Source organism: Rutidosis leptorrhynchoides, chromosome 2 (assembly GCF_046630445.1).
Source record: "Rutidosis leptorrhynchoides isolate AG116_Rl617_1_P2 chromosome 2, CSIRO_AGI_Rlap_v1, whole genome shotgun sequence".
Classification (NCBI taxonomy): domain Eukaryota; kingdom Viridiplantae; phylum Streptophyta; class Magnoliopsida; order Asterales; family Asteraceae; genus Rutidosis; species Rutidosis leptorrhynchoides.
In genome coordinates this window covers 681,907,236-681,923,807 of record NC_092334.1, presented here as the reverse complement: position 1 = coordinate 681,923,807, position 16,572 = coordinate 681,907,236, and positions in this window count along the sequence as shown.

The following is a 16,572-nucleotide window of genomic DNA, read 5'->3' as shown; positions in this document are numbered from 1 at the left end:
AGGGGAATTAGCACGAAGCTAAGTGAGTACGACTAACTACAGGTAATAGCATACAAAGCTGTTATACTAATCATGTCACAATAGTCTAACACACAAACATCACCCAAGTGCCATCTACAGAGACTCTGGTGGCTCGGCCAAACCATTAACCACCAGCTGATCGGACTGGGGCTTACCAGAAGTTCCTCCACCACCGTATGTATATACATAATCCACACGCGACGGACGCGTCATTTGTAGTGACCCGAACTTTTCCATGTTTATATATATTAATTGAGATTGATATTTACATGATTAAATGTTTTCAACATGTTAAGCAATCAAACTTGTTAAGACTTGATTAATTGAAATATGTTTCATATAGACAATTGACCACCCAAGTTGACCGGTGATTCACGAACGTTAAAACTTGTAAAAACTATATGATGACATATATATGGATATATATATATATATAGTTAACATGATACTATGATAAGTAAACATATCATTAAGTATATTAACAATGAACTACATATGTAAAAACAAGACTACTAACTTAATGATTTTTAAACGAGACATATATGTAACGATTATCGTTGTAAAGACATTTAATGTATATATATCATATTAAGAGATATTCATACATGATAATATAATAATTTAAAATCTCATTTGATATTATAAACATTGGGTTAACAACATTTAACAAGATCGTTAACCTAAAGGTTTCAAAATAACACTTAGATGTAACGACTAACGATGACTTAACGACTCAGTTAAAATGTATATACATGTAGTGTTCTAATATGTATTTATACACTTTTGAAAGACTTCAATACACTTATCAAAATACTTCTACTTAACAAAAATGCTTACAATTACATCCTCGTTCAGTTTCATCAACAATTCTACTCGTATGCACCCGTATTCGTACTCGTACAATACACAGCTTTTAGATGTATGTACTATTGGTATATACACTCCAATGATCAGCTCTTAGCAGCCCATGTGAGTCACCTAACACATGTGGGAACCATCATTTGGAAACTAGCATGAAATATCTCATTAAATTACAAAAATATGAGTAATCATTCATGACTTATTTACATGAAAACAAAATTACATATCCTTTATATCTAATCCATACACCAACGACCAAAAACACCTACAAACACTTTTATTCTTCAATTTTCTTCATCTAATTGATCTCTCTCAAGTTCTATCTTCAAGTTCTAAGTGTTCTTCATAAATTCTACAAGTTCTAGTTACATAAAATCAAGAATACTTTCAAGTTTGCTAGCTCACTTCCAATCTTGTAAGGTGATCATCCAACCTCAAGAAATCTTTGTTTCTTACAGTAGGTTATCATTCTAATACAAGGTAATAATCATATTCAAACTTTGGTTCAATTTCTATAAATATAACAATCTTATTTCAAGTGATGATCTTACTTGAACTTGTTTTCGTGTCATGATTCTGCATCAAGAACTTCGAGCCATCCAAGGATCCGTTGAAGCTAGATCCATTTTTCTCTTTTTCAATAGGTTTATCCAAGGAACTTAAGGTAGTAATGATGTTCATAACATCATTCGATTCATACATATAAAGCTATCTTATTCGAAGGTTTAAACTTGTAATCACTAGAACATAGTTTAGTTAATTCTAAACTTGTTCGCAAACAAAAGTTAATCCTTCTAACTGGACTTTTAAAATTAACTAAACACATGTTCTATATCTATATGATATGCTAACTTAATGATTTAAAACCTGGAAACACGAAAAACACCGTAAAACCGGATTTATGCCGTCGTAGTAACATCGCGGGCTGTTTTGGGTTAGTTAATTAAAAAGTATGATAAACTTTGATTTAAAAGTTGTTATTCTGAGAAAATGATTTTTATTATGAACATGAAACTATATCCAAAAATTATGGTTAAACTCAAAGTGGAAGTATGTTTTCTAAAATGGTCATCTAGACGTCGTTCTTTCGACTGAAATGACTACCTTTACAAAAATGACTTGTAACTTATTTTTCCGACTATAAACCTATACTTTTTCTGTTTAGATTCATAAAATAGAGTTCAATATGAAACCATAGCAATTTTATTCACTCAAAACGGATTTAAAATGAAGAAGTTATGGGTAAAACAAGATTGGATAATTTTTCTCATTTTAGCTACGTGAAAATTGGTAACAAATCTATTCCAACCATAACTTAATCAACTTGTATTGTATATTATGTAATCTTGAGATACCATACACACGTATACAATGTTTCGACCTATCATGTCGACACATCTATATATTTCGGAACAACCATAGACACTCTATATGTGAATGTTGGAGTTAGCTATACAGGGTTAAGGTTGATTCCAAAATATATATAGTTTGAGTTGTGATCAATACTGAGATACGTATACACTGGGTCGTGGATTGATTCAAGATAATATTTATCGATTTATTTCTGTACATCTAACTGTGGACAACTAGTTGTAGGTTACTAACGAGGACAGCTGACTTAATAAACTTAAAACATCAAAATATATTAAAAGTGTTGTAAATATATTTTGAACATACTTTGATATATATGTATATATTGTTATAGGTTCGTGAATCAACCAGTGGCCAAGTCTTACTTCCCGACGAAGTAAAAATCTGTGAAAGTGAGTTATAGTCTCACTTTTAAAATCTAATATTTTTGGGATGAGAATACATGCAGGTTTTATAAATGATTTACAAAATAGACACAAGTACGTGAAACTACATTCTATGGTTGAATTATCGAAATCGAATATGCCCCTTTTTATTAAGTCTGGTAATCTAAGAATTAGGGAACAGACACCCTAATTGACGCGAATCCTAAAGATAGATCTATTGGGCCTAACAAACCCCATCCAAAGTACCGGATGCTTTAGTACTTCGAAATTTATATCATATCCGAAGGGTGTCCCGGAATGATGGGGATATTCTTATATATGCATCTTGTTAATGTCGGTTACCAGGTATTCACCATATGAATGATTTTTATCTCTATGTATGGGATGTGTATTGAAATATGAAATCTTGTGGTCTATTATTATGATTTGATATATATAGGTTAAACCTATAACTCACCAACATTTTTGTTGACGTTTTAAGCATGTTTATTCTCAGGTGATTATTAAGAGCTTCCGCTGTCGCATACTTAAATAAGGACGAGATTTGGAGTCCATGCTTGTATGATATTGTGTAAAAACTGCATTCAAGAAACTTATTTTGTTGTAACATATTTGTATTGTAAACCATTATGTAATGGTCGTGTGTAAACAGGATACTTTAGATTATCATTATTTGATAATCTACGTAAAGCTTTTTAAACCTTTATTGATGAAATAAAGGTTATGGTTTGTTTTAAAAATGAATGCAGTCTTTGAAAAACGTCTCATATAGAGGTCAAAACCTCGCAACGAAATCAATTAATATGGAACGTTTTTAATCAATAAGAACGGGACATTTCAGTTGGTATCAGAGCGTTGGTCTTAGAGAACCAGAATTTTGCATTAGTGTGTCTTATCGAGTTTGTTAGGATGCATTAGTGAGTCTGGACTTCGACCGTGTTTACTTGAAAAATGATTTCTTAACAAATTTTGTTGGAAACTATATATTTTTAACATGTGAATATTATGTGATATATTAATCTCTTAACGCGTTTGATATTATGTGATAGATGTCTACCTCTAGAACAAGTCCCATTAACTCACCTAATAATAATGAAGAGTCAAATGTAAATTGGAATGATTCGTGGACTGATTCACAAGTTCCCGAAGAGGAACCGGAAGAAGAGTCGGAACCGGAAGAAGAATCGGAACCGGAAGAAGAATCGGAACCGGATGAAGAAATAGAACCGGTGGGGGAAATAATAAAACGATTAAGTAAAAGAAAATCCTCAACCAACCGACCAAGGTTAATTATGGTCAATGGTGTTTCCGCCAAGGAAGCAAAATATTGGGAGGATTACCAATTCTCCGATGAATCGGATTCCGACGAGAATTCCGATGATGTTATAGAAATTACCCCAACTGAATTTAAAAAGGCAAAAGAAAATAATAAGGGAAAGGGCATAAAAATAGAGAAATCTAATTCCAAACCCCATGAACTTTATATGTATCGTCAACCCCCGAAGTCCTTAAGTTGTAACAATGACCCGGGAACCTCTAAACCACCAGGTTTTTCTAAACCAATGTGGAAAACGATGGCTCGTATTAGGGGAACATCATATATCCCTAGAAACTTGGCAAAACGAACTAAAACCGAAGAAGAAGAAACAAGCGAGTCGGAATAAGATAGTTGTATTCGTGTGGTGTAATATATATAATATAGTGTGCTTATGCTTTATGATATATGTAAAAATTGCTTGTATTAATAAGTATTTTTTTTTTATGAATCTAACTCTTGTCTATTTTACAGTATAAAAACACAAAATGGATAGACAACCCAATATTTTAAGAGACCTACCCGGAGACATGATTGATGAAATCTTGTCTAGAGTCGGTCAGAATTCTTCGGCACAACTATTTAAGGCGAGATCAGTTTGTAAGACATTCGAAGAACGTTCCAAGAATGCCTTGGTTTATAAAAGGCTTTCGTTCGAAAGATGGGGGATATCACATTGGGAAATCCATAAGTTACGATGTGTTTACTTTGACGCATATATTGCGGGGAACCCAAATGCTATTTTACGCAATTGGTTAAGAAATTATTTTGACTCAATATATCCGAATATTGGACTCCGTGATTTAGAAAAAGCGGCTAACATGCAACATAAAGAAGCATGTTATGCTTACAGATTAGTAATGTTCGCTTCTCACCAAAGTGAGAACAAGAACATCGGGCTACATTGGGGTAAGAAATGAGGTTTTTAGATTGTTACGGGACTGTTGGACATTACGTAACCCTCATCCCTTTGACGACGTTACAACACGCTGTCTTATCAACAGCCATAACGGTTATGTTCCACAAGACCAAGGATGGGAAGTAATCCTAGTAAAACCAGAATGCAAGACTTGTTTCTGGACGTATGAATTACGTGTCTTTATTGCCTTTGCTGAACGACTTGTATACTAGCTAGAATTATCTTCACAACCATCTTGTATCAAATTTATTGTGTGCTATATTTCATGCTATATGTAAAATAAGCAGTATTGTAAGTTTGTAAAATATTGTGTAAAAGTTTGAACGCGAAATATTATTATAATCAGTTTTTCATATAGAATTGTAGTAGTTGAATTGTATATTAGCTACTAAGTATGAACTTAACGGGTAGGTACTACCCGAATTTAAACTTATAAAACGCTGATATGAAGAAAAAGCTTTTATAAATGAGTTCATATTATGCTACGAAATACTATTAACTACTCTTAATATTCTGTATGATTAACTTGTTCCATTTGACTATTTTGAAGGAAATGGCACCGACTACTCGACACACCGTGAATATGAATGAAGAGGAATTCCGTACTTTTCTAGCTTCAAACATAGCCGCAGTACGGGCTGCGCTACATACCAATAATAACCTTGGATCTAGCAGTACAGGAAATCGTGCAAACCTTTAAAATTTGATGGAACCGAAGGACCGATCGGATTGAAACGGTGGACCGAGAAGGTCGAATCGGTGTTTGCCATAAGTAAGTGTACTGAAGAGGACAAAGTGAAGTACGCTACGCATACCTTCACAGGTTCTGCGTTAACATGGTGGAATACCTATCTAGAGCAAGTGGGACAAGACGATGCGTACGCGCTACCGTGGTCAGCATTCAAGCACTTGATGAACGAGAAGTACCGTCCCAGAACCGAGGTCAATAAGCTCAAGACAGAACTTAGAGGGTTACGAACCCAAGGATTTGATATTACCACGTACGAAAGACGATTCACAGAGTTGTGCCTATTGTGTCCGGGAGCATTCGAAGATGAGGAAGAGAAGATCGACGCGTTTGTGAAAGGATTACCGGAAAGAATCCAAGAAGATATAAGTTCACACGAGCCCGCCTCCATACAACAGGCATGTAGAATGGCTCACAAACTAGTGAACCAAATTGAAGAAAGAATTAAAGAACAGACTGCTGAAGAGGCCAATGTGAAGCAAGTCAAAAGAAAGTGGGAGGAAAACGGTGATAAGAATCACCAATACAACAACAACAGCAATTACAACAATAATCGCAACAATTATCCCAATAATCGCAACATCAATCGCAACTACAACAAACGGCCCAAAAACAACAACAACAACAACAACAACAACAACAGCAACTACAACAATCATCTTAACAACAATAATAATCGCAACAACAACAACAATCAGAAGCAGCTATGCCAAAGGTTTGAAAAGTATCACTCGGGGTTCTGCACCAAATTTTGCAACAAGTGTAAAAGAAATGGTCATAGCGCGGCGAAGTGTGAGGTCTACGGACCAGGGGTTAATAGAACGAAAGGAATAAATGGTGTCAGAATGAGTAATGGCGGAGCAAGTAGTGTCGGAGCAAGTTATGCCAATGTAGTTTGTTATAAATGTGGAAAATCGGGCCACATTATTAGAAATTGCCCGAACCAGGAGAACACGAATGGACAAGGCCGCGGAAGAGTTTTCAATATTAATGCGGCAGAGGCACAGGAAGACCCGGAGCTTGTTACGGGTACGTTTCTTATTGACAATAAATCTGCTTACGTTTTATTTGATTCGGGTGCGGATAGAAGCTATATGAGTAGAGATTTTTGTGCTAAATTAAGTTGTCCATTGACGCCTTTGGATAGTAAATTTTTACTCGAATTAGCAAATGGTAAATTAATTTCAGCAGATAATATATGTCGGAATCGAGAAATTAAACTGGTTAGCGAAACATTTAAGATTGATTTGATACCAGTAGAGTTAGAGAGTTTTGATGTGATAATCGGTATGGACTGGTTGAAAGAAGTGAAAGCAGAGATCGTTTGTTACAAAAATGCAATTCGCATTATACGAGAAAAAGGAAAACCCTTAATGGTGTACGGAGAAAAAGGCAACACGAAGCTACATCTTATTAGTAATTTGAAGGCACAAAAACTAATAAGAAAAGGTTGCTATGCTGTTCTAGCACACGTCGAGAAAGTGCAAACTGAAGATAAGAGCATCAATGATGTTCCGATTGCAAAATAATTTCCCGATGTATTTCCGAAAGAATTACTGGGATTACCCCCACATCGATCCGTTGAATTTCAAATAGATCTTGTACCAGGAGCTGCACCAATAGCTCGTGCTCCTTACAGACTCGCACCCAGCGAGATGAAAGAACTGCAAAGCCAATTACAAGAACTTTTAGAGCGTGGTTTCATTCGACCAAGCACATCACCATGGGGAGCTCCTGTTTTGTTTGTCAAGAAGAAAGATGGTACATTCAGGTTGTGTATCGACTACCGAGAGTTGAACAAACTTACCATCAAGAACCGCTACCCACTACCGAGAATCGACGACTTATTTGATCAACTACAAGGCTCGTCTGTTTATTCAAAGATTGACTTACGTTCCGGGTATCATCAAATGCGGGTGAAAGAAGATGATATTCCAAAGACTGCTTTCAGAACACGTTACGGTCATTACGAGTTTATGGTCATGCCGTTTGGTTTAACTAATGCACCAGCTATGTTCATGGACCTTATGAACCGAATGTGTGGACCATACCTTGACAAGTTTGTCATTGTTTTCATTGATGACATACTTATTTACTCAAAGAATGACCAAGAACACGGTGAACATTTGAGAAAGGTGTTAGAAGTATTGAGGAAGGAAGAACTGTACGCTAAGTTTTCAAAGTGTGCATTTTGGTTGGAAGAAGTTCAATTCCTCGGTCACATAGTGAACAAAGAAGGTATTAAGGTGGATCCGGCAAAGATAGAAACTGTTGAAAAGTGGGAAACCCCGAAAACTCCGAAACACATACGCCAGTTTTTAGGACTAGCTGGTTACTACAGAAGCTTCATCCAAGACTTTTCTAGAATAGCAAAACCCTTGACTGCATTAACGCATAAAGGGAAGAAATTTGAATGGAATGATGAACAAGAGAAAGCGTTTCAGTTATTGAAGAAAAAGCTAACTACGGCACCTATATTGTCATTGCCTGAAGGGAATGATGATTTTGTGATTTATTGTGACACATCAAATCAACGTCTCGGTTGTGTATTAATGCAACGAACAAAGGTGATTGCTTATGCGTCTAGACAATTGAAGATTCACGAACAAAATTATACGACACATGATTTGGAATTAGGCGCGGTTGTTTTTGCATTAAAGACTTGGAGGCACTACTTATATGGGGTCAAAAGTATTATATATACCGACCACAAAAGTCTTCAACACATATTAAATCAGAAACAACTGAATATGAGGCAGCGTAGGTGGATTGAATTATTGAATGATTATGACTTTGAGATTCGTTACCACCAGGGGAAGGCAAATGTGGTAGCCGATGCCTTGAGCAGGAAGGTGATAATGCTAAAAACGAACATATATTTCATAGCATTATTCCTCAAGAAAGACAAGCTTTTAGTTGCAATTGTTCTATTTACAAGTAATATTCGTTTAAATAATAAAAGGTGAAGACAAAAGACAGATTCGACGAATTGAAGACGCAAACGACCAAAAAGCTCAAAAGTACAAAATACAATCAACGAGGTTCCAATTATTGATAAGAAACGTCTCAAAATTACAAGAGTACAAGATTCAAAACAAAAAGTACAAGATATTAAATTGTACGCAAGGACATTCGAAAATCCGGAACCGGGACCAGAGTCAACTCTCAACGCTCGACGCAACGGACTAAAAATTACAAGTCAACTATGCACATAAATATAATATAATATTTAAATAATTCTTATGATTATTTAATATATTATATTTATTTATAAAACCGTCGGCAGAAGAAAACAACCAAATGTGAGCCTCCCCAGCTGGCCATGCGATCGCATGGCCTTGAAGAGCAAAGCTCATGCGATCGCATGAGCTCCTTTTTCAGTTTACAGGCCTATAAATTCGCAGTTTGGTGAACGTAAAATCTATCTATCTTTCTCTTCTCCATTCATACGTAATATTTATATTTATAATTTATATTTTAATTTTAATTTTAATTATAATTCTAATAATAAGGGTATTTTAGCGAATGTTGTAAGGGTGTAAGTCGAAATTCTGTCTGTGTAACGCTACGCTATTTTTAATCATTGTAAGTTATGTTCAACCTTTTTAATTTAATGTCTCGTAGCTAAGTTATTATTATGCTTATTTAATCCGAAGTAATCATGATGTTGGGCTAATTACTAAAATTGGGTAATTGGGCTTTGTACCATAATTGGAGTTTGGATAAAAGAACGACACTTGTGAAAATTAGACTATGGGCTATTAATAAGCTTTATATTTGTTTAACTAAATGATAGTTTGTTAATGTCAATATAAAGATTTACAATTGGGCATCCCTATAAATAACCATTTACACTCGATCGGACACGATGGGCAGGGTATTTATATGTACGAATAATCGTTCATTTAACCGGACACATGAATGGATTAATAGCCACTAGAATAATTAAAACAGGGGTGAAATTATGTACAAGGACACTTGGTATAATTGATAACAAAATATTAAAACCTTGGGTTACACTCAGTCGACATCCTGGTGTAATTATTAAACAAAGTATTAAAATCTTGTTACAGTTTAAGTCCCCAATTAGTTGGAATATTTAACTTCGGGTATAAGAATAATTTGACGAGGACACTCGCACTTTATATTTATGACTGATGGACTGTTATGGACAAAAACCAGACGGACATATTAAATAATCCAGGACAAAGGACAATTAACCTATGGGCATAAAACTAAAATCAACACGTTAAACATCATGATTACTGAAGTTTAAATAAGCATAATTCTTTTATTTCATATTTAATTTCCTTTATTTTATATTTAATTGCACTTCTAATTATAGCACTTTTATTTGTTGTTATTATATTTAATTGCACTTTTAATTATCGTACTTTTTAATTATCGCAAGTTTATTTTATCGCACTTTTATTATTCGCAATTTCATTATCGTTATTTACTTTACGCTTTAATTTAAGTCTTGTATTTATTTTTAATATTTTACATTTGGTTTTAACTGCGACTAAAATTTTAAAATCGACAAACCGGTCATTAAACGGTAAAAACCCCCATTTATAATAATAATATTACTTGTATATATATTTGTATTTTTATAAAAGTAAACTAATATAGCGTTAAGCTTTGTTTAAAGATTTTCCCTGTGGAACGAACCGGACTTACTAAAACTACACTACTGTACGATTAGGTACACTGCCTATAAGTGTTGTAGCAAGTTTAAGTATATCCATTCTATAAATAAATAAATATCTTGTGTAAAATTGTATCGTATTTAATAGTATTTCCTTGTAAAATTTAATAGTATTTTATATACACCTCGCGACACATCAAGTTATTTTTGGCGCCGCTACCGGGGAATCATTTAAAAGCCGAAAGCGCAACGCTAATATATATATAAAAAAAAGATTTTTATTTTTAGTACGCTTTTGTAAAAACACGTTTTAATTATTCAAAAATATTAAAAGAAAAACAAAAATATAAATATTTTTTTTTAGAGTTTGGTAAATATTTAAGTTTTATAAAGTTTCTTTATTTCTATTTCTTTTAGTTTGTAAAAATATAAGTTTTATTTAATTAATAAATATATTTTATATTTTACAGCAAAAAAAAAAAATTAAAACTCGAGTCCGGTACTGTAGCAGCCCACTGTGTGGCCCGAAACCCTAGCCCATGCGATCGCATGGCTGGATTGTTTAGGACTCATGCGATCGCATGAGCCCATCTGACACGCCAGACTGCAACTGCATTAATTACGGAGTATATTTTAATTATTATTATTATTAAAACCCTAATTAGGGTTTATTAGTTAATTAATATATTAATTTAGTTTTATTTATTATTTGTATTATTTAGTTTAATTAGTTTAATTAAATTGTAAAATTAATAGTTTTATAAAATAAATAATATAAAAATAATATTTTTATAAAAATTGTAATTTTTACAACTTTTTGTATATATTTATATTTTGTCTCTTTTTAATCGTTTTAGCGTAATATTTGTATTTTTAGCTCATATTTAGTTTAAACTTAGTTTTTGCCATAGTTATTTTTACTTCAAGATTTTTAGGCTTTGCCGTAAAATCCCTCAAGTGTTTTTCTTTAGACTAAGATTTAGGTACTTTAGAATTTTGCGACGCCTTTTTAAGTTTTAGTTTCTTTTTAAGTTATTTCCATTTGGGATATAGTTTTTCCTGTAAGCTTTAATATTTTTAGACACCTTTTACCTATGTATCAATTATCATTCCAATTAGTAATCTCAATTTGCGATTATAATTTTAAGTTAGTTGTAGTGATAAGGTTGGGTTAGTCAAGTGTTTTTAAGTTTTATAGTTTCTTTTATTTTTTCGTCGCCTTTTATCTTTCTTTCTTATTTTCTTTTTCGATCTTTTTTCGACGAACTCTTTTTCTTTCTTATTTCTCGCTATTCTAGTTTTTAAGACATAGATTTTTATTCTACTTCTTATCTAAATTTCTTAAAATTACGAAAATTTATTTTAAGTGATTAAATTGATAGACATCAAAATTTTCTGGTTCGTAGTAATAGTTGGATTTGTACGTGGACCGGGTTATTGGAGCCAAACAGTCCTCAATTATATTGAGACCAAACGAATCATGCCCCTCTGCTGCATCTTTTGGCTATTCGAAACGTGGGCAAAATCAGAAAAGTCTATTGATTGGATAACTTATTATAATTTTTCTTTCCTTTTAAAAACTAATAGGATATTCAGTGAATGCACCGAGCAAGACGTTCACCACCTTTTGTACGTTCACCATCTGTAACTAGATCAAGACATTTAGCAAATATTACTGCCGTTGATTTTTCTTTAGAATCGTCATCCAGTCGACCAAGTACTCCAGTTCAAATTTCCGATAATCCATTTTTTGAACCCGACCTCACAATTGAGAATCCGGAGAATATTCAGGAACGATTCATAGATCCTGAACCCCTAAACTTTCCTCCAGAACCACCAATCATTCAAACAGAGATTGTTGAGGAACGAACCATTAAATCAGAATCCTCTAGTGATTCCGATTCAACAAATTCAATTATGAAGAATCTGGAACCTTTAAGTATGGAAGACCGAATGAGAGCTAAACGCACTGGCCAAGGTCACGCAATTACTCATCCAGACATTAATGCGCCAGATTATGAAATCAAAGGACAAATTCTACACATGGTGACTAATCAATGCCAATTTAGTTGTGCGCCAAAGGAAGATCCAAATGAACATTTACGTACCTTTAATAGGATCTGCACACTATTTAAAATCCGAGAAGTGGAGGATGAACAGATATATCTCATGTTATTTCCCTGGACTTTAAAGGGAGAAGCCAAAGATTGGTTGGAATCGCTACCTGAAGGGGCGATTGATACATGGGACGTTTTAGTTGAAAAATTTCTTAAACAATTCTTTCCTGCATCTAAAGCCGTAAGACTTCAAGGAGAAATTGTTACGTTCACACAGAAACCAAATGAAACTCTATATGAGGCGTGGACAAGATTTGGAAAGTTATTAAGAGGATGTCCGCAACATGGTTTAGATACCTGTCAAATAGTACAAATATTCTACCAAGGATGCGACATCACTACAAGGAAAGACATAGATATAGCAGCTGGTGGTTCTATTATGAAGAAAATCGAAACTGATGCTTACAAAATTATTGATAACACTGCTTCCCACTCACATGAGTGGCACCAAGAAAAAGATATCGTTAGATCATCTAAAGCAGCTAGAGCCGATTCTAGCCATGACTTAGATTCCATTTCCGCAAAGATAGATGTTGTCGAGAGACGAATGGAAAAGATGACTAAAGATATTCACTCAATACGAATTAGTTGTGAGCAGTGTGGAGGACCACATTTGACAAAAGATTGTCTCAGTATTGAATTAACAATGGAACAAAGAGAGAATATTTCATACATAAACCAAAGGCCTGAAAATAATTATCAGAATAATTATCAACCGCCAAGACCAATTTACAATCAAAACCAGAACTATAACCGAAATATTCCATACAACAACCAACAAGGTCCTAGCAATCAACAAGTAACCAATAATAATTACAATCAGCAAAGACCTAATTTTTAAAACAAACCACCACAACAAACCGATGATAAAAAGCCGAATTTAGAAGACATGATGACGAAGCTAGTTGAAACTCAAACGCAGTTTTTCACATCTCAGAAACAAACCAATGAACAAAATGCTCAAGCATTTAGAAATCAACAAGCTTCTATTCAAAATCTGGAACTAGAAGTAAGTAACCTAGCAAGGTTAATAGGTGAAAGAAAACCGGGAAGTCTACCTAGTGATACAAATGCTAACCCCCGGAATGAAACAGCTAAAGCCATTACCACAAGAAGTGGTACAACACTTAAACCACCTGAAATACCTGTAACTTCTGATGAAGCTATTCCTACTCCACAAGAACCACAACCTAATCAAGATAAGGAAAAAGAACCGGTAGTTGAAAAGGTTAATGAAGATAACACAGTTAAGGCTAAACCTTATGTTAAACCATACCAACCACCACTTCCTTACCCGAGTAAAATGAAGAAAGAGAAACTTGAAGCCGAGCAATCCAAATTCTTGGATATGTTTAAACAGATAAATGTAAATCTTCTTTTCATTGATGTGATTTCAGGAATGCCTAGATATGCTAAATTCTTGAAAGTTCGAATCTCAAATAGAAAGAAAATGGAAGAACTCTCGGCTGTTACCATGAATGCTAATTGTTCAGCAGTACCGTTGAATAAGATACCAGAAAAACTATCTGATCCAGGAAGTTTCACAATTCCATGTTTTTTGGGTAGTCTTAGTTCAATAGAAGCATTGGCAGACTTAGGTGCTAGTATAAATCTAATGCCATATTCACTATACGCTAAAGTAGACCTTGGAGAATTGAAACCAACCAGAATAAGCATACAACTAGCCGATAGATCAATAAAATATCCTAGAGGGATAATGGAGAACATGCTAGTTAAAGTTGGTACTTTAGTATTTCCAGCAGATTTTGTTGTTCTGTACATGGAAGAAGATTCTCAAGTTCCTCTCATATTAGGAAGACCATTCTTAAATACGGCTAAAGCAATAATAGACGTGTTCGGTAAGAAACTGACCCTAAGTATAGAGGATGAGAGTGTTACCTTTTCAGTTGATAGAGCAATGCAACAACCACAATCTGCAGATGATACATGTTATTATATTCAAACTATAGATGCACATGTAGAATTATTAGAAGAATTTCCAGAATTACAAGGAACAGGAGAATGTTCTTTAGGAGAAGGTAATGAACCAATTGATGAAGCTGAAATGTTAGCTACACTTATAGCTAATGGATATGAACCAACAACAGAAGAAATTCAAATGCTAAAAGAAGAAGACAGATATCGATATAAATCATCGATAGAAGAACCTCCGAAATTAGAATTAAAGCCACTTCCAAACCATTTGGAATACGCTTATTTACATGATGAATCTGAATTACCTGTAATAATAATATCGTCTTCTCTTACTGAAAATGAGAAATCACAACTCATTTCTGTGTTGAAAGCTCATAAACCAGCCATTGCATGGAAGATTCATGATATTAAAGGAATAAGTCCTTCGTATTGCACACATAAAATCCTTATGGAAGAAGGTCATAAAACGTATGTGCAACGCCAACGAAGACTAAATCCTAATATGCAAGATGTAGTTAAAAAAGAAATTATTAAACTGCTAGACGCAGGTTTAATTTATCCAATTTCTGATAGTCCATGGGTAAGCCCAGTTCAATGCGTGCCTAAGAAGGGTGGCATGACTGTCATTACAAATGAAAAAAATGAGCTTATTCCTACTAGAAATGTAACAGGATGGCGTGTGTGTATTGATTATAGAAAATTAAATGACGCCACCAGAAAAGATCACTTTCTCTTACCTTTCATTGATCAAATGTTGGAAAGATTAGCCGGAAATAGTTACTATTGTTTTCTAGATGGATTTTCCGGATATTTTCAAATTCCAATAGCACCCGAGGACCAAGAGAAAACCACGTTCACGTGCCCTTATGGTACTTTTGCTTACAAACGCATGCCATTTGGACTTTGCAACGCCCCTGCAACCTTTCAAAGTTGCATGATGGCGATTTTTCACGACATGATAGAAGAATGCATGGAAGTTTTCATGGATGACTTTTCGGTCTTCGGTGATACATTTGAAATATGCCTAGCTAATCTTGAACGAATGCTTATTAGATGCGAACAATCAAATCTAGTACTTAATTGGGAGAAATGCCATTTCATGGTTAAAGAAGGCATCGTTCTTGGACATAAAATTTCTAAAGAAGGAATTGAAGTGGATAGAGCTAAAGTGGATGTAATTGCTAAACTTCCACATCCCACCAATGTTAGAGGAGTTAGGAGTTTTCTAGGGCATGCCGGTTTTTACCGACGTTTCATAAAAGATTTTTCTAAAATTGCCACTCCTATGAATAAACTCCTAGAAAAGGATGCTCCATTCATCTTTTCAGATGAGTGTATCAAATCTTTTAATATTCTTAAAGAGAAACTCACTAATGCGCCGATCATGATAACACCAAATTGAAATCTACCATTTGAACTAATGTGCGATGCAAGTGATTTTGCAATGGGAGCCGTTTTAGGACAAAGGATTGAAAAATGATTTCAACCTATATATTATGCTAGTAAGACGTTACAAGGTGCACAAACGAACTATACAACTACTGAATAAGAACTCCTTGCTATTGTCTTTGCTTTTGACAAATTTCGTTCATATCTCATTCTAGCAAAAACGGTGGTCTATACCGACCATTCTGCTCTTAGATACCTATTTTCAAAACAAGATGCTAAACCAAGATTAATCCGTTGGATCTTACTCTTACAAGAGTTTGATATTGAAATCCGAGATAAAAGAGGAGCAGAAAATCTCGCCGCTGATCATCTTTCTCGTCTTGAAAATCCCGAATTAGAAGTTCTAAATGAATCGGCCATACAAGACAACTTTCCTGATGAATATCTATTGAAGATAGATTATAATGAAATCCCATGGTTTGCAGACTATGCAAACTACTTAGTTTGTGGATTCCTTGAAAAAGGATTATCGTACCAAAAACGAAAGAAATTCTTCAGTGATATAAAACACTATTTTTGGGAAGATCCACACCTGTTTAAAAGTTGTCCAGATGGAATAATACGCCGATGTGTATTTGGAGATGAAGCTAGAAAAATTTTAAACCATTGTCACACAGGACCAACAGGAGGGTATTATGGGCCTCAACTAACCGCAAGAAAAGTTTATGATGCTGGATTCTATTGGCCTACAATTTACAAAGACGCACACCTTCTTTGCAAATCCTGTGATGCTTGTCAAAGGGCCGGAAAAATAAGTCAACGTGATGAAATGCCACAAAATGTCATCCAAGTATGTGAAGTA